This window comes from Rhinoderma darwinii, chromosome 4, assembly GCF_050947455.1.
Source record: "Rhinoderma darwinii isolate aRhiDar2 chromosome 4, aRhiDar2.hap1, whole genome shotgun sequence".
Lineage (NCBI taxonomy): Eukaryota > Metazoa > Chordata > Amphibia > Anura > Rhinodermatidae > Rhinoderma > Rhinoderma darwinii.
This window is the reverse complement of record NC_134690.1, coordinates 209,032,135-209,051,382: the sequence shown is the minus strand read 5'-3', so window position 1 is coordinate 209,051,382 and position 19,248 is coordinate 209,032,135. Positions and strand designations below refer to the sequence as shown.

General features: G+C 43.5%; 1 protein-coding gene across 1 annotated transcript in view; it reads left to right on the top strand.

The window, feature by feature from the left end:
* The window catches only part of CNR1 (cannabinoid receptor 1), a 109,192-nt gene that overhangs the window by 33,938 nt on the left and 56,006 nt on the right, over nucleotides 1-19,248 (top strand). The window lies entirely within an intron of this gene.

The following is a 19,248-nucleotide window of genomic DNA, read 5'->3' as shown; positions in this document are numbered from 1 at the left end:
CCTTGTATTTTTTGCACAATGGGCATACAGGGGGTAGAGTAGGGACACACATGGGACAGTGATGGCATACAGGCAACAGAGTAGTAGCATACCTAAGGAACAGTGATGGCATACCCAGGGGACAGAGTGGTGGCATACAGGAGACAGTGATGGCATACCCAGGGGACAGAGTGGTGGCAGAGTGATGGATTATTAGGTGGCAGACTTTTCTAGAGACGGTTGTATTTTTTCACACAACAGGCTTTACTGCTAGTTATAGAATATAAAACAATAGTTATTACATTTTTCTAAACTGAGGTCAATGGCTGCCAGGGTGGAGGTGGTCTTTTCTGTAATTGGGATACTCCAATAGCCTACTCAATGTCAGCATCAACACTGGCACTGGCTGTAATGTCAGCTCACGATTCATCCCTGCACTGATCTCAAATGAAGGCAAATAAATATATGGGAGATGAGAGGTTGTATTTTTTTTTCAAGCAACAGATTTTATTGCTAATTACAGAATATAAAACAAAAGTTATTACATTTTTTGAAACTGAGGTCGAAGGCAAATAAAGATATGGGAGAGGAACAAAAAACATTATGTTATTAGTCCATGATACATAGCTAACTTGTTTTTTTTCATCAGATACAGGCAATACAGTTTGTCAGCAAGTAAATCAAAATTATGGAGGGAGAAATAGGTAAACAACCATTGGGTGCCAGGCACTGTGATAAAAAAAAACCTCTGAACACTAGGGTTTGTTATTCCAAACCACTGAGCATTAAGGGATACAACACTCCTAGACAGAAGGAAACACACCTCCCATGTTACACAAGAAATAATTAAATGCCAGGGATTAGGGCACAAAACCACCTGGCACCGCACCAATCCCTAACACTTTATCTGAGCTCCCATTATATAGGGGTACTTACTATATGAATGTCTGGTGTAAAGAGTACAGCACACAGGACATGCATAAATAAGGCATTGTTCACTATTGAGTCCTAGTTTTCATTTATAACCCATTGACTAATAGTGGTGTCCGTCGTTTAGACGAGAAATTCACGCCATTTTTCTTATCCTACCGAAGAATTATATTAAAGTTTAGCTGGAAAGCCTTCAGAATTGCAAATTCTCTGGATTATTTTTTTTCCCACTGGAATGAGGACAAGCTAAGCAATGGCGGATCATAATAGGGCATTTTGGGCGGCCGCCCGGGGCCCGAGGCTCCCGGGGAGCTCTGGCCGCCAAAAGTACAATGTAGTTTTGTTGTGTTATTGCCGTGATTTTGCCGCGAATCGTGGCAAAAAACGTGACGAAACGGCATTGTATATGTCCTGCAAAAGGACCTTTAGACATGAGGTCACATGACCTCATCTCTGAAGTTCTTACTACTGTTTAGAGACCTGCTGTCATGTATCCCAGGTCCATGAGCAGCAGCAAGAGTCCACAGAGAAGACTGAGGTGAGCTGCTATGTAAGTATAAGGGGATGGATTTGTTTAAGGGGTCTGTATTTAGGGGTCTGGTGTGGGGACTGTATTTAGGGGGTCTGGTTTGGGGACTGTATTTAAGGGGGTCTGGTCTGTATTTAGGAAGTTTGGTGTCTGTATTAGTTTAAAGGGAAGGTGTCATGAAATTTTTTTTTCATATGTTATTGCTTTTAGTATGTCATCAAAATAAATTTTATTCATTTGTGTTTTTGTGTTGTACTTTTTTCTTTCTTTTACTTCTCTATGGAGGCTGCCATAACGACACATACAGAGATGGAATACGGCACATACATCACCATAGAGAATACGAACGGGAGCCGTTCCATTCACTATAGCATACGCCGTCTGTGAGGGAACGGCGCATGCACCGCTCTCACACAGTCCAAAAGGAAGGTCTTCGGCAGAGCGACATCCGGCGCCATTTTCATGTGGACCGGAAGCCGCGGCCGGACAGTAAGACAACTACTTCCGGTCGCTGCTTCTGTCCATATGTTCAGAAGCAAGGACTAGGAGCGGAGGCAACGGCAGCGACAGCGACAGCGGTGGTGGCAGGAGCAGGTAAGTTATGTTTGTGTATGTGATGTGTGTGTATGTTCATGTTATACCGTGTGATTACCACTGTATCTAAACCTCCTACACTGTGTGCTGCCATTTTTTGAGCGAATGCACAGTGTAGGAGGTTTGAACATTCAACCCCCTCCTTTCTCCTGGCACTAGCCAGGATAAAGGAGGGGGGATTGTTTGAGGACACTTGAGCGAGTGCGTCTTCTCCAATTTTGCAGCATAAAGCAATGAGGTTGCTTTACCACATGCGAATGCTGCAATTTTGGGAATTGCTCCCTCTAGTGACCAGCACATGGAAATGTTATAAATTAGAATCTAATTTATAATATTTCCTGACTTGTGAAAAAATGTAAAAAATTAGGACAATGTGTAATCATTTATATACTAACAGTTTAACTAAAAAAAATATATTTTTTGTCTAGCGACACATTCCCTTTAAAGGGTCTGGGGTCTGTATTTAGGGTGTCTGAGTTCGGTATCAGTTTAATGGGTTTAGGGTCTGTATATTTTTGGGTCTGTGTTAGTTTAAGGGGTCTGGGGTCTGTATTTAGGGGGTCTGTATTAGTTTGACGTCTGTATTAGTTTATGGGGTCTATTTAGGGGGCCTGTTCTAGGGTCTGTATTAGTTTAGGGGTCTTTATTTAGGGGTCTGTATTTAGGGATCTGGTCTGGGGTCTGTATTAGAATAGGGGGTCTGGTCTGTGGTCTGTATTACTTAAGGGAGTCAGGTCTGGGGTCATTATTACTGTAGGGAGTCAGGTCTGTGGTCTGTATTTAGGGGGTCTGTATTAGTTTGAGGTCTGGGGACTGTATTTAGGGGTCCTGTATTTACGGGTCTGGGGGTCTGTATTAGTTTATGGGGTCTGTATTTAGGGGGCCTGGTTTAAGGTCTGTTTTAGTTTAAGGTTCTTTATTTAGGGGTCTGTATTAGTTTAGGGGGTCTGGTCTGGGGTCTGTATTAAGGGAGTCAGGTTTGGCGTCATTATTAGTGTAGAGAGTCAGGTCTAGGGTCTGTATTTAGGGGTCCTGTCTGAGGTCTGTATTTATTTAGGGTGCTTGTTCTGCGGTCTGTATTTGTTTAGGGGGGTCTGGACTGCAATAGTTTAGAAGGTCTTGGTCTGCATGTATTCTATGATCTAGTCTGGGGTCCATATTTATTAGTCTGAGTAAAAGAGGTTGTCTGGGCACATCGATAGGTCATCAGTATAAAAAACGGTCTGTACCCGGACAACCCCTTTAATGTATGGTTCTGGGCCTTGGTGTCTAAATTTGTGTGTTTCTATAAAGGCTGGAAATGGCTGCAGAAGTTATGGGCAAAGATGTCTCAACAGGAGAAGTCACCATAACGGTCTGCGTCAGATGGAGAAGAAAAGAAAATGACTCCCATCAGAGAATGCCTCACCTGTGAGACCTATAGGGGATCTGTCCCCTCTCCTGACATGTCTGTTGTAGGAAATCCTTGTATTCTACATATCTTTGTCTACCCAGGACTAATAGACAAATGCGTGTTACCATTCCCATTGTCAAGAGGAAGTGTCCCTACACAGTGTGATACTGTCAGCGATGGTTGGAGATTGTCAGTATGTAGGGACACAGCCCTTTGACAATGGGAATCGTAACACCCATTTGTCAATGCTCACACAAAAAGGTTGTGTTCACTATAGACACGGCAGAGCGGCGGTGGATAAGGGGGGCCCAAGTTTGGGAAACAGCCCAGGCCCTATGGTCTACTTAATCCGCCACTGAAGATAAGTAATGTAATCTATTTACTAAGGTACTCAACTTTTTGTTTTGATTCATTTTGTTACACCAAAAAAGAAAGTACACTTTTATCACTCCATGATTCACTGAAACTAAAATAAAGCTGCAACACGACAGTAGCATTACTAACCCATATTTTTCAGATGTGCTGAGCATAGTTCTAAGATTATCCTAAGTTGAGTTGTGAAAACAGAAAAGGCTTAGAAATTGGTTTTCTCCAAAGTAAAAAAAAAAGTTACAAATTATAAAATCATAAATTGTAATCCATGCCTTCCATTTACAAGATTTGTAATGATGTAATGTGTTAACTTGGGAGAAGAGCTTATCTTCTTATCTTGAAAGGAAATTCAACAGAGTTATAACTAAATTGCTTTCCTCTAAATGTGTGTTTGAGCATTAGTATAATATGAAAAGAGCTATGTACAGTATAATTGGTGAGGAGCAATAGCTGCATTGAGCTCTGTTTCTTCCTTCCTCTCCCCCGCCCTGTTTGAAGCCAAATGAAATTCCATCTACAGTATTGATCATGCGGAACAACAGTCTTTTAAATTCTAAGCATATTCAGCATTGTGGGTATGTGCATGGTGTAAATCACACAGAGATTTCTCCTTTTCTAAATATTTCTGGTATCAGCAGAAACTATTGTTCCACCAAGGTTTCAATTTGGTCAAAAAAAGTGGAGGTGAAACTTCTTAAAATTCTGCTCCAATATATATTCTTAATAGTCACAAATAAATGAATAAGCATAATAATGAATAAGCATCCTGGACAGATTCCTATAGATACTTGTACTTTACATAATGCATCAAATGTGACCAGAGATATTCGGAAGGTTGTACATACACACTCTTTGTGCCGCTGGTTGGTACCTTTTGTACGGTGCATATTACGGATATTCTCCACTAGGAGCAAGACTACCTTGACTTTTTGACAGTGGATGACGCCAGTTTTTTCCTGTCAAATTCATACAGAATCTGATAGCAAAAAAACCTCAGTATGCCTCTGTATACAATTGGAAGCATACAGAGGTACAGTATGGCCCTATAGACTTCTATAAGCACTGTTTTATGGCTCAGTACGAGCCGGAGCTGTAAAACAACAGCGTGCATGAATCCTTAATGTGGGATAATAAATCATTCAGTTCACTATATACATGTACAGCATATGCTGTTTACCGGAGGATTGCTAGCAGTCTGGATAAGTCCCGGAATAAATAAACATTCTGTACTCTATTCTTTTTATCACAGATACAAGCCATTTTCCATCTTATTGTCTAATAGCTTGTGGTTTATTATGGCTGTCATTGTCAATAATGAGCGTGGGGTCTTTTGAATTTGATTCCTTCTCATGTAATATCTTAAGGGATTCAAGAAAAGTGGAAAATCAATCTTGACTTTCATTCTCTTCACAAATGTGGACTAATTTGATCTGTTTTTATTTCACATTTTACCACTTATTCTTTGAATCATCAGTGTAATTTATCTGGAAGGGAAAGAGAATGTCAGTGATGAAAACATGTAGTGCACAAGTGAACTATGAACACAAGTGAAAGATCTACCACATGATACGGTCACAGGGCTCGTAGATATTAGAGACTGTCACAGGGCCAACAGAGGATGGCATGGACCACCTGTGCTGGCAATGGATTTGGCATAGGGCTAAACTGGGGAGCTGGGTCTAAGGGGGGATTCACACGAGCGTGTATTCGGTCCGTGCGGGCCGCGTGGTTTAACGCGGCACGCATGGACCAATACAAGTCTATGGGGCAGTACAGACAGTCCGTGCTTTTTGCGCAGCGTTTGTCTGCTGCGCAAAAAGCGCGACAGGTTCAATAACTCTGCGTATTTCGCGCATCACGCACCCATTGAAGTCAATGGGTGCGTGAAAATCACGCGCACCACACGGAAGCACTTCCGTGGGACGAGCGTGATTCGCGCAACAGCAGTGAAAAGGATGAATGAAAACAGAAAAGCACCACGTGCTTTTCTGTTTCCGAACATCCAAACGGAGTGTCTTTGCGATGAGCGAAGCCGGACAAGCGAACCGAACTTCACCGGGTTCGGCCGAACTCGTTTTGGCTGAACCCGGCAAAAAAATGATCGGTACGCGACGTCAGGAGATAGTCACTGTCCATGGTGCTGAAAGAGTTAAACTGTTTCAGCACCATGGACCGTGACTTCCGATCCAAATATACATGAACCTGTAGAAAAAAAAACGAAGTTCTGACTTACCGCTAACTCCCGGCTTCTTCCTCCAGTCTGACCTCCCGGGATGACAATTAAGTCCAAGTGACAGCTCCAGCCAATCACAGGCCAAGCACAGGCTGCAGCGGTCACATGGACTGGCGCGTCATCCAGGGAGGTGGGGCCCGGTGTCAAGAGAGGCGCGTCACCAAGGACGCGTCACCAAGGCAACGACCGGGAAGTTCTCGGTAAGTACGAACTTTTTCTTTTTTTTCTACAGGTTTTGCGATATTGTGTTCGGCATTCACTGTCGAGGGTGCTGAAAGAGTTAGCCAGAGAAACTGAAGGAGAGCGGCGGCAGAGGGAGTCAGTGCGCCGGACAGCCAGGGGGAACGGCGCTGCAATGGCTCGGATACGGTAGGAACGGTAGGAACTAGGCAGGAACAGGGGGTGACAGCTGGACCCACTGCCATGATATATACAATGTTATATGGTAGCATGTCATGGCAAAGAAATATGGCAGAACCTAAATACAGTGTCAGAAACAGGTGAAAAGTTCCAACTATTTTAGTACAAGTATAATACATCTTTCCCACACATAGAACATTATGTATCAAAACTGCCCACAGCAATCATTTTTTTTCAACGTAGATAGAAAATACAAGCTGCTATGGGTAACAAGATTACATTTGCTCTCACACACAAGCTCCAGATTGAAAATAACCCAGTACGAGCCCAGCCTAAGGGTATGTTCACACGTGACAGATTTATTGTAGAAATTTCTGCGACTGTCCCATTCATTTGAATACGGTTTGAAAAAAAAACATGCACATTCTTCAGAAATAACACCATTCAGATGTGTGGAATAGATTTGCAGTTGCAAAGATTTGTGGCAACCAATCCATGTGTGAACATTACACCTTTAGGCTACTTTCACACAGGGCGGATACGCTGCGTAAAAGAACACAGCGTATCCGCCCTGGGTGCCGCAGGGAATTACTGACGAAAAACCGCGCCAAATTGTGGTGCTGTTTTTCAGCCAGAACGTCTGCTCAGGAAAACTGCACATAGTTACATAGTTAGTACGGTTGAAAAAAGACAAATGTCCATCGAGTTCAACCAAGGGACGGGAAAAGGGAAGGGAAACATTTCTACACAGCGGAGCTAATATTTTTTTGTTCTAGGAAATGATCTAAGTCTTTTTTAAAGCCATCTACTGTGCCTGCTGTGACCAGCTCCTGCGGTAGGCTATTCCATAAATTCACCGTTCTCACAGTAAAGAAGGCTTGTCGCCTCTGCAGGTTGCACCTTTTTTTCTCCAGACAGAGGGAGTGCCCCTTGTTTTTTGAGGGGGTTTTACATGGAACAGGATTTCGTCATATTTTTTGTATGTGCCATTCATATATTTATATAAGTTAATCATGTCCCCCTTAGTCGTCTTTTTTCAAGGCTAAATAGGTTTAGTTCTTTTAATCTTTCCTCATAACTTTGATTCTCCATGCCCCTTATTAGCTTCGTTGCTCTTCTTTGTATTTTTTCCAACTCCAGGGCATCCTTTCTATGAACTGGAGCCCAGAACTGAACTGCATATTCTAAATGAGGCCTCACTAATGCTTTGTAAAGTGGTAATATTATATCCCTGTCCCGCGAGTCCATGCCTCTTTTAATACACGACAATATCCTGCTGGCCTTTGAAGCAGCTGATTGACACTGCATGCTGTTATTTAGTTTATGATCTACAAGTACACCCAGATCCTTCTCAACAAGTGACTCTCCCAGTATAGCTCTCCCTAGGACATATGATGCATGCAGGTTGTCGGTACCCAGATGCATAACTTTACATTTATCTACATTAACTTCATTTGCCAACTGGATTCCCGAAAAGTTAGTTTGTTTAAATCCGCTTGCAATTCACGAACATCTTCCATAGACTGAACTATATTACATAACTTGGTGTCATCTGCAAAAATAGAAATAGTGCTATTAATCCCATCCTCTATATCATTAATAAATAGGTTGAATAATAGTGGTCCCAGCACTGAACCCTGGGGTACACCACTTATTACCGGGGACCATTCAGAGTAGGAATCATTGATCATAACTCTCTGGATACGTCTTTGAGCCAATTCTCAATCCAATTACAAACTCTACTTTCTAAACCTATAGACCTTAATTTACCCATTAGACATTTATGAGTGACAGTGTCAAATGCCTTTGCAAAGTCCAAAAACACTATATCCACAGCGGCCCCTCTGTCTAGGCTTCTGCTCACCTCTTCATGAAAACAAATCAGATTGGTTTGACAACTTCTGTCCTTAGTAAAACCATGCTGGCTGTCACTTATAATGCATGAAAAAAAAAAGTTTCATACTTACGTAGTCATGGCGAGGCGTCCCTCTGACATCCTGCAGGCCAGCCTCCTGGGATGACGTTTCATACCATGTGACCACTTTGATGAAGAAGCACAGAATTCTGGGTAAGTCTAAGATTTATTTTTTTCTGAGTTGCGGCTTTTTCGCCGCAAAAAATCACAACATCTGCTATTTGTTGCGGGTTTTAACTTCCCATTGAATTCAACAGGGAAAATCTGGTAAAAAAAAATGAAATTGCACAAATACAATTGACATGCTGTGGATTAAAAAAAACACACCACAGGTCAATTTCTGAGCTTTTTTTCCGCTCATCATTTACGCAGTGTGCGAATGAGAATTGTTCAAATTCCATCCACTTCGCTGCTACTGCATTAGGGGGGATTCACACGAGCGTGTATTCGGTCCGTGCGGGCCGCGTGGTTTTCACGCGGCACGCATGGACCAATACAAGTCTATGGGGCAGTACAGACAGTCCGTGCTTTTTGCGCAGCGTTTGTCTGCTGCGCAAAAAGCGCGACAGGTTCAATAACTCTGCGTATTTCACGCATCACGCACCCATTGAAGTCAATGGGTGCGTGAAAATCACGCGCACCACACGGAAGCACTTCCGTGGGACGAGCGTGATTCGCGCAACAGCAGTGAAAAGGATGAATGAAAACCGAAAAGCACCACGTGCTTTTCTGTTTCCGAACATCCAAACGGAGTGTCTTTGCGATGAGCGAAGCCGGACAAGCGTACCGAACTTCACCGGGTTCGGCCAAACTCGTTTTGGCCGATCCCGGCAAAAAAATTATCGGTACGCGACGTCAGGAGATAGTCACTGTCCATGGTGCTGAAAGAGTTAAACTGTTTCAGCACCATGGACAGTGACTTGCGATCCCAAAATACATTAACCTGTAAAAAAAAACGAAGTTCTAACTTACCGATAACTCCTGTCTCCTTCCTGCAGTCCGACCTCCCGGGATGACACTTCAGTTCAAGTGACAGCTCCAGCCAATCACAGGCCAAGCACAGGCTGCAGCCAATCACAGGCTGCAGCGGTCACTTGGACTGCTGCGTCATCCAGGGAGGTGGGGCCCGATGTCAAGAGAGGCGCGTCACCAAGGACGCGTCACCAAGGACGCGTCACCAAGGCAACGGCCGGGAAGTTCTCGGTAAGTAGGAACTTTATTTTTTTTTTTTACAGGTTTTTCGCTGTTGTGTTCGGCATTCACTGTCGAGGGTGCTGAAAGATTTAGCTCTTTCAGCACCTTGGACAGTGACGGGCGTTGACAAGCCTCATCTCTATGATGCCGGCTGCGCGAAAATCACGCAGCCGCGCATCAGACACGCATGACACACGCAGCTGTCAAATGGTTTTTGCGCTCGCAAAACGCTGCGTTGTTTGCGCGCGCAAAAACGCAACGTTCGTGTGAATCTGGCCTTATGCTGCGGATTATCCGCAATGAGATCCGTTGCAGAAAATATGCAGTATTTACGCTACATGTGAACTTACCCTTATAGGAAAGACTAGACATATTTGATGATGAAATACCATAAATAGCCATTAAGTAAAACTTAGGGCTCATTCACACGAACGTGAATGCCGTCCGTGTGACGGCTGTTAAAACAACGGCCGTCACATGGACCAATGCATTTCAATGGAGCCGTTCACACGACCGTTGTTTCAACGGAGCGTGTGAACACTCCATTGAAAAATAGGACATGTCTATGGGGGACATCTGTAGTCTGTGGGGGATCCGTGACATCGTGGTCTGCACGGGCCCACCTCGGACGTGGAAAACTTCAGTTTTTCACATCCGAGGTGGGCTACGTTTGTGTGAATGTAGCCTTAGAAGTTGCTGAACATGAATGAATCTGGAAATTTTGAAGTATAATACAAGAGCGGATACAGGAAGCAGTGGACCCCTGTGCAAGAAAATAATGCGCGCTTTTTTACACGGTCGTTTTGAAAAAGAAAAAAGAAGTACATGTCATTTCTTGAGCCGTTTTTCATTAGCGGAAAACAGCTCCAAAAACGGCAGTAATAAAAAACACTGTGAAAAACGCGAGTTTGCTTAAAAAAATGGCTGAAAAGCAGGGGCTGTTTTCCCTTGAAAATAGCTCCGTATTTTCAGAAGTTTTTTGCTAAGCGTGTGAACATACCCTCACAAGCACAACATTTACATTCTGCTGCTAGACCTGGCCAGTATCATTCATCTCTCTTTTATTTACTGAAACAATTGTATTTTATTGTAGTGTTATCTTGGGTCTGCTAACTGCAGATGCCAGACCTTGTTTTATCTTTATCATATTTACAATCTCTTTTAGAAAGCTTTAAATAAATTATAGCCCTGTCAAAGCAATTCCACCAGATTCTACCTCTAAGGACCTGTTCAGATCAGCATTAGGTTCCATTGATAGGTTCCGTCAGACCTTTCTGTCAGGGGAAAGGCAAACGGAAACCATCGCTTTCTGTTAGCATGACCAGTGATTTCAATGGTAATGCTTCCGTTGCTAATTGTTTCTGTTTGTCTCTGTTCCTTAAAGTATCCGTTTTTTTTGCCGGAAACAGTAGTGCAGTCGATTGTGCTATTGATTCTGTGAAAAAAACAGATACCTTACGGAACGGAGACATTAGCAACAGAAGCGGTACCATTGAAATCAATGGTAATGCTAACGGAAAGCTATGGTTTCCGTTTGCCTTTCCGTAGATGGGTTCCCCTGACAGAAAGGTCTGACAGAACCTAACGCTGATGTGAACACACCGTAATTGGCATGAAGGGGCATATAGAAATTTTGAATGCATACACAAAATGTTGTTTGGTATAATATATACACAAGTACAAAATTATTTATTAGAAGCTTGCACATTTGTAGGTCAGGAAGGTGGCTGCTGTGTGTGGAAAGTGTATTAGACCCAGTTAACACTTGCCATTTTAACGAAGTAACCAAAACTAGGAATGGACTCAAAAAGAGGAGAATCTTGCAGTTTTCAGCAAATGCTTCTCCATGTAGGCTACACTCCTCAGTGTCGTAATTACAGTCATATGGGCCCCTGGTCAAATTTTTGCACCTGCCCCCCCTTTCCCCGACTTACTGCTTAGATGCATGGGCTCAAGTGGCGCTACGAGTCTCAAAGAGAACCTAGCTATAAGACAATTTTTATGTATGACAATATACTGTACCTCTGAATTATACAGTCATAAAGTTACCACATAATATCACTATCCACTATACAAGGAACAAATATTAACATACTGTAACTAAACAAAACCCAGTATACCAAGGCCAATATTACCAATGATACCTCTATACAAGGGACAAACAATACTGCCTTATCATGACCACATATTACTACCACATAGTGACTGTATAATACCACTATACTGTTACTGAATAATACCTCCATACCATGGACACATAGTACCACCACGTAGTGACTGAATAATACTACCATATTTTTTACTGGCAGATTGCCCTACTTCTATGTGTGAGATATGTCACTCTGTAAATTATATGTCATCTTGGGGCCATTTTCTTTAATTTTGCATTGTTTGCATATTTTCTTTGTATTGTGTAAAAATGAATAAAAATACATTTTGAAAATACTACCATATTTTTACTACATAATACCGCTACACCGTGACCACATATTACCACTAACTAGTGACTGAATAATACCACCATACTGTTAATGAATAATATTCTACACTATTAGTACTGCATAGTAACTGAATGATACCATCATACTGAATAATACCCCCACATACTACCACCACACAGTGACTGAATAATACCACCTTAGCCCTTATTCACACGACAGGGTTTCCCGGCCGGGTGGTGGACGTTCAGAAATCGGCCGTCACCCGGCTGCATTAGGAACAATAGACCCCTAATGGTGCTATTCACACGACCGATTTTTTTGACGGCCCGGGAAACCTGTCCGTCAAAAAATGGGACATGCCCTATTTTCAGCCGTTTACCCGGCCGCCTGGCTCCCATAGAAGTTTATGGGGCCGGGTAATACACGGCCATCACCGGAATGTGTCCCGAGTGATGGCCATGTATTCCGTCGCTCGCGCTCTCTCTCCTCCTCCTCACAGTGCAGAGTGCATATGAGGAGGAGGAGGGTCTTTTTACGCTCCCTATAGAAGTCGGAATCTCCAATCCCCGGCCGGGGATTGGGGATTCCCCTACAGGAGAAGTGAGTGACTACGTTGTCCATATATGAACACAGCGACGTCACTCAATTCTGAAGCAAAATCCCCGACACCTTGGCCGGCGATTCCGCTACAGGAGAAGTGAGTGACTACGCTGTCCATATATGGACACAGCGACGTCACTCACTTCTGAAGCAGAATCCCCGACACCTTGGCCGGGGATTCCGCTACAGGAGAAGTGAGTGACTACGCTGTCCATATATGGACACAGCGACGTCACTCACTTCTGAAGCGGAATCCCCGACACCTTGGCTGGGGATTCCGCTACAGGAGAAGTGGGTGACTACGCTGTCCCTATATGGACACAGCGACGTCACTCACTTCTGAAGCGGAATCCCCGACCCCGTGGCCGGGAATTCCGCTACAGGAGAAGTGAGTGACTACACAGTCCATATATGGACACAGTGACGTCACTCATTTCAGAAGCGGAATCTCCGACCCTATGGCCGGGGATTCCTCTCCAGGAGAAGTCAGTGACTAAACTGTCCATATATGGACATTGAAGTCAGTGACTTCTCCTGGAAGGGGGGGATGGGTGCAACCTACAGGGGGCTGTGTGACATTACCTACAGGGGGCAGGGTGGCATTACCTACAGGGGGCTGGGTGACATTACCTACAGGGGGCAGGGTGGTATTACCTGCAGGGGGCAGGGTGGCATTGCCAACAGGGGGCTGGGTGGAATTACCAACAGAGGGCTGTGTGGCATTACCTACAGGGGACTGGGTGGCATTACCTACAGGGGGCAGGGTGGCATTGCCAACAGGGGACAGGGTGGCATTAGCAACAGAGGGCTGTATGGCATTACCTACAGGGGACTGGGTGACATTACCTACAGGGGGCATGGTGGCATTACCTACAGGGGCAGGGTGGCATTGCCAACAGGGGGCTGGGTGGCATTACCAACAGAGGGCTGTGTAGCATTACCTACAGGGGACTGGGTGACATTACCTACAGGGGGCAGGGTGGCATTACCTACAGGGGGCAGGGTGGCATTGCCAACAGGGGGCTGGGTGGAATTACCAACAGGGGGCTGTGTGGCATTACCTACAGGGGGCTGTGTGGCATTACCTACAGGGGACTTGGTGGCATTACCTACAGGGGACTTGGTGGCATTACCTACAGGGGACTTGGTGGCATTATATACAGGGAGCTGGGTGGCATTACCTACAAGGGGCAGGGTGGCATTACCTACAGGGGGCAGGGTGGCATTTCCTGCAGGTGCTGGGTGGCATTACCTGCAGGGGGCTGGGTAGCATTACCTGCAGGGGGCTGGGTGGTATTACCTGCAGGGGGCTGGGTGGCATTACCTGCAGGGGGCTGGGTGGCATTACCAACAGGGGGCTGGGTGGCATTACCTACAGGGTGCTGTGTGGCATTATCTACAGAGGGCTGTGTGTGGCAACAAATTTAAATGAAATTAATCAGATTTTAAAACGGACAGGGAAAAAAAACGGCTGCAAAACGGGTCAAAATCGGGCGTTAAAAACAGGCAACACGGCTCGGAAAGGAATCGGAACGGATGCAAAACGGATGCAAACCGGCCGGGAAAAACGGCCCAAAACGGCCGATTTCATCGGCCGACACTCGGACCCTGTCGTGTGAATGAAGCGTTACTGTTACTGAAAAATACCTCCATACAATGCTTTTAAGCATTCTTTTCCAGGTGGATTTTTCTACGCACAACAAAAGGCAATAAAAATTCATTGAAAAAGTCGAGTTAAAGTTTCTTACAACTGTGTATTTAATGCGTTAAGATTCAAGATAAAGATGGCTACAACTTTATTACTACCACATAGTGACTGAATAATGCCACCATACTGTTACTGAATATTACAGCCACACCATGACCACATATTACTACTCGATAGTAACTGAATAATACCACCATACAGTTACTGAATAATACCGCCACACTATGACCACATATTACCACCACATAGTGAGTAAATAATGCCATCATACTGTTACTGAATAATACAGCCACACCATGACTAGGGTTGTCACGATACCAGAATTTGGACTTCGATACCGATACTTCGTGTAGTATTCCGATTTTGATACCAAAACGATACTTTGCTAACAGTAATAAAAAAAAAATAAGTTCTTCCATTCTATTAATGTGGGGCACATGGTGGTTAAATTCATCACATCTCGTGCCTCACAATAAGTGAAAGAAAGCAGTTTTTATTTTATTTTTTTACAGCGTACACATCATAAATCACGCTAAAAAATTGTTGTGTAGGTTATTACGGCCGCGCCAATACCGAATGTGTATATTTTATGTATTGAGACTTATTTTAATGTTTATTGTAAAAAAGGTGTATGTGTATATTTTTTTTATTTAACATCAATTTATGTTTTTACTTTATTTTTATACTTTAATATAGACCCTGGGCTGTCTGCCAATATTTGGTATGTCCCTCAATCGCATCACAGGGATTTCCTGTGAAGCGAGCCAAGGGGCATCTCCCTTCTCATTTTCCCCTTGAATGCTGTGACAGCTTTGATCATAGCATTCAGGGGAATAACTGCGGAGATGAGAGATTTCTCTCATCTCCACCGTTAGATTGGGGCTGCGGCTGTGTAATACAGCCATTGCCCCGCTCCTGACAATAAGTGCGCACGCGGTCAGCATGAGGTGATGCGGCTGGCGCTGCACTAATGAGCGGGGGCGCAGGCAATGAAGACAGAACATGGGGGTGCTTTGCAGTGTGTCCGCCATGTTCTGTCTTCAGTGCCGCCGCTCATTAGTGCAGCGCCGGACGCATCACATCATGCTGACTGTGCGCACTTGTCAGGACTCAGGAGTGGTGGAATGGCTGTATTACACATGTATTACACAGCCGCAGCCCGCTCTAACAACATTCATGTGTTACAATGCTAAGCTGTGTGACCGCACAGCTTAGTATCGAAATACATGAAATAACGGTATCGAACCATTTAAGGGTGCACAGTATCAAAACAGTATCGATGTTTCGATGCATCGTACATCCCTAACCGTGACCACTTATTACCACTACATAGTGACTGAATAATAATAATATACTGTTACTGAAAAAAAAAATCACAAATACCAATATTACCACCATACAATGACTATATAATACAAGATACCGTTCTACACAGGAGCTTTACAGACCATGTAAGTGAATACAGTACAGTTACATCCAGTTCATCCAGGCCAGACCACCATGACGACTTCTTGCAGCCAAAACTTGTCTCTGCAGAATTTCAGCACCCTCCCCAGCTATTACCAAATAGTACTAGTACCCTCTTTAGGCCCCACACTGTAGCAGTGCTCCTCTTAATGCCCAATTCAGTAATAGTGCACCCAAACAGTAATAGTGCCACCACACAGTGTCTTCCTTTGTGCCCCCCACACAGCAGTAGTCGTCTTTTGTCCCCCTATATAGTAGTTCTTTATTTGTGTCCCATGTTGGTAGTTAGGTGCTTCCCTATAGCAGCTAGGTGCCCCATATAGTAGTTAAGCCCCATACAGTAGATAGGTGACCCCATATAGTAGATAGGCCCCTGTATAGTAGTTATGTGCCCCCATATAGTAGTTAGGCCCCCATACAGTAGATAGGTGACCCCATATAGTAGTTAGGCCCCATATAGTAGTAAGGCTTCCCCATAGAGTAGTTAGGCTCCTCATATATTAGTAGGGTCCCTCATATATTAGATAGGTGCCCCATATAGTAAATAGGCACGCCTCATCCATTAATAGTACCCCCTTTTGCACCAATAATGTTTAAAAATATTAATAAACTCACCTAGCCCTGATGAGCTACTGCGTCTTCTACCTGTGGTGCAATGCAGTGAAGTCATCACCCTGCCTGAGCCAGGATGTCAGACTGTGGCTTACCAGAGTTAGTGGTGGGGCAGGGAGCCAATGGCTCTCTGCTCAGCCATAGTAAGAGGCACTCATCTGGGGCTGGCAGGCCCTCTTAAAGATTCAGGCCCGGTTGCAATCGCAGCCCTGACAACTGTGATTATTACACCCCTTGCACTACCTTTGGCTTAAAACTTTAGAAGCAACTGCATTAACAGTCTTACTAGACTCTCTTAACAATTGTAATCAATTACTATTATATACACATAAAAAAGTTAAACACATTAAGTTTCTCTAAGGCTAAATTCACAGCACCCTCCTCATGTATATGCTGACATGCCCAAAGATTTTAATGAACAAATGCATACTGTGGGGTATATTGTTTTGGTATGACATCTATGGCAGATGTATGCAATGTATAGGTATAGAGAAGAATACATCAACAGTATCTATACTCTTAGTGAAGCGGTTTCAACTGGTCCCGCCTAACATAAAAACCAAACGCGGTGTGAATTTAGTATTAGTTGTCTTAGCTGTCTTTCTCAATCATTTAAAATCAAGCCTTCTTGAACTAAGCCCACTCCCACTGTTTTTTAATTTGTCTATTTTGTTCGAGATCGTTTCAAAAGAGACAGTAAACCCTATTTCACTCATTTCACTCAGTCTCTCACTACCACTTTATGTTTGGAGCCTCCGTCGGCAGTTCTGTCACATTTGACAGAAAGAATAGCACAGCATGCAAACCTTGACGGAACCCCAACCCAAAGTTAATGGGATCTGTAAGGCACCGTTGGGATCAGTCATACAAATCAAAAAAATCCAGCAGAGTGTCACGTCTTTCATTATGAAGCCATGACGCAGATGTGAACAGAGTATAAATCTTTTAGTCACAAGTACTCCTGAATATAACCTTTATGGCTTATTGCCAGTCAATTAACATGTGAGAGATGTTAATGGTTGTTGGATAGTTTTCATTCCTTCTGCTTCATTGGGATAAGTGGCCATCGGTCTTTCCATTTTTTTTTTGTTTTATTTGTGTAATGACAACTGCTATGAAATATGTGGAGTCAAATATACAATGTAATGAGCACAATATCAATAACAGCTCTTAACTCCTCTGTATATGTTTGCCTAATTTTGCTTTTCTGAAGATAGTGACAGAGAAAATTGTTTGCATTTAGGATATTGACTGAAGGGTTGGTCACCAGTGATCTTTGCATGTATGTCAAGGACATGAAAGAGCATATAGTATGTACTGCACGTTAACCGTTTCGACTCCGTAGCAGTTTTTACACTTTTTACATTTAAAAAAAATACCTAAATTATAAAATAAAATAATCATACTATATCCCCTTACTTACATATTTTAAGAAAGTAAACTCCAGGCACATTGTGAAATTGTGACCCAGAACTTTACACTCATGGGTGCCTTCAAACAATTTTGCATCAAAGGGTAACATTGTGCAAAAAATGCATAAAATTTATGTTTATAGCTAAATATCTGACACACACAACACCTCCTAAAAAATGGTTCAGTATTTGCAGAGTTCATACATGTCACATATGCCTATGTCTACATGCAAATATCTTCACATATTCACCAGAACAGAAGATACCAAAAATATCCATGATTGTGATTTGAGTAAAACATCCAAGTCATGCCTCATCTTTTCACCCCTTTAGTTGAAAAAAAAATAAACACCAGCCTAAATATGACAATCTGAAATCACATGTCGTCTCTGTTTGATAATAGGGGTGATAACATGAAGAAAAGTACACGTATCACCCCCTGGGGTCACTGAATGGCTGTACAGGGCCAGAGACAAATTTAATAGGCAGCGATCTTTCTTTTTGCTCTCACTTGTTTATTTCTCAACAGTTCTGGTAGGTGCTTTGTAAGGATAAGGCCACAAGGAACGGCCCTGACATGGTCGCAATGTGGCCAACAACCGCTCCGGCACCATGTTCAGTACGACTGGCAAATAGGCTGTTAGTGGCCGCACATTAATGCGGGTAAACTGTCCCTTTATCTGCAAAATCGTGCGGCCATGAATTAATACACTCTTATGGCACGATTTTGCAAGTTACAACAAGTTACCCCCTATTCATTCTCTATGGCAGCGCCGGAAAAAGCCGAACACTGCACTCGGCTACCTCCGGCGCTCCCATAAAGAATGAATGGAGCAGCAGTGCACATGAGCATGTAACCGGAATACCCCATAGCAAAGTATTTGGCAGCCGCGCCTACATAGGGCCAGCGCGGTTGTTGACCGCGTTGTGACCGTGTCAGGGCCGCTCCGTGTGGCCTTACCCTAATAAGTGATACGATTTAGGGTCATGGAGATGAGAGTTAGGGTGGGTCCACTCAGTACAGTTATCTTTGGCAAATCCAAAAAAAGCATGCTTGATCTGCTACTAGATGTTGTAAGACAATGGGTGAGATTTATTAAAACTGGTGCAAAGGAAAAGTGGAGCAGTTGTCCATAGCAACCAATCAGCATCCAGTCCTCATTTTTAAGATGCCCTTTTTTAACTGAAAGCTGCAACTTGATTGGTTGCCATGGGCAACTGTTCAATTTTTACTTTACATGAGTTTTGAAAAATATCCATTATAGTTCCTTCCCATAAAGAGATACAATTTCTGTATTGTTTGGGCCTGTTCAAATCAGCGACAGGCTTCTGTTCATGTATTCTATTTGACCTTTCAGTCAGAGGAACCGATGAACGGAAAGCCAAACGGAAACCATGGCTTCTGATTGCATTACCATTCATTTCAATATTAATGCTTCCGTTGCAATTGCTCTCCGTTTGTTTCCTTTCCGAAAGCTCGAACGGAACCGATGAACGGAACCTGACACT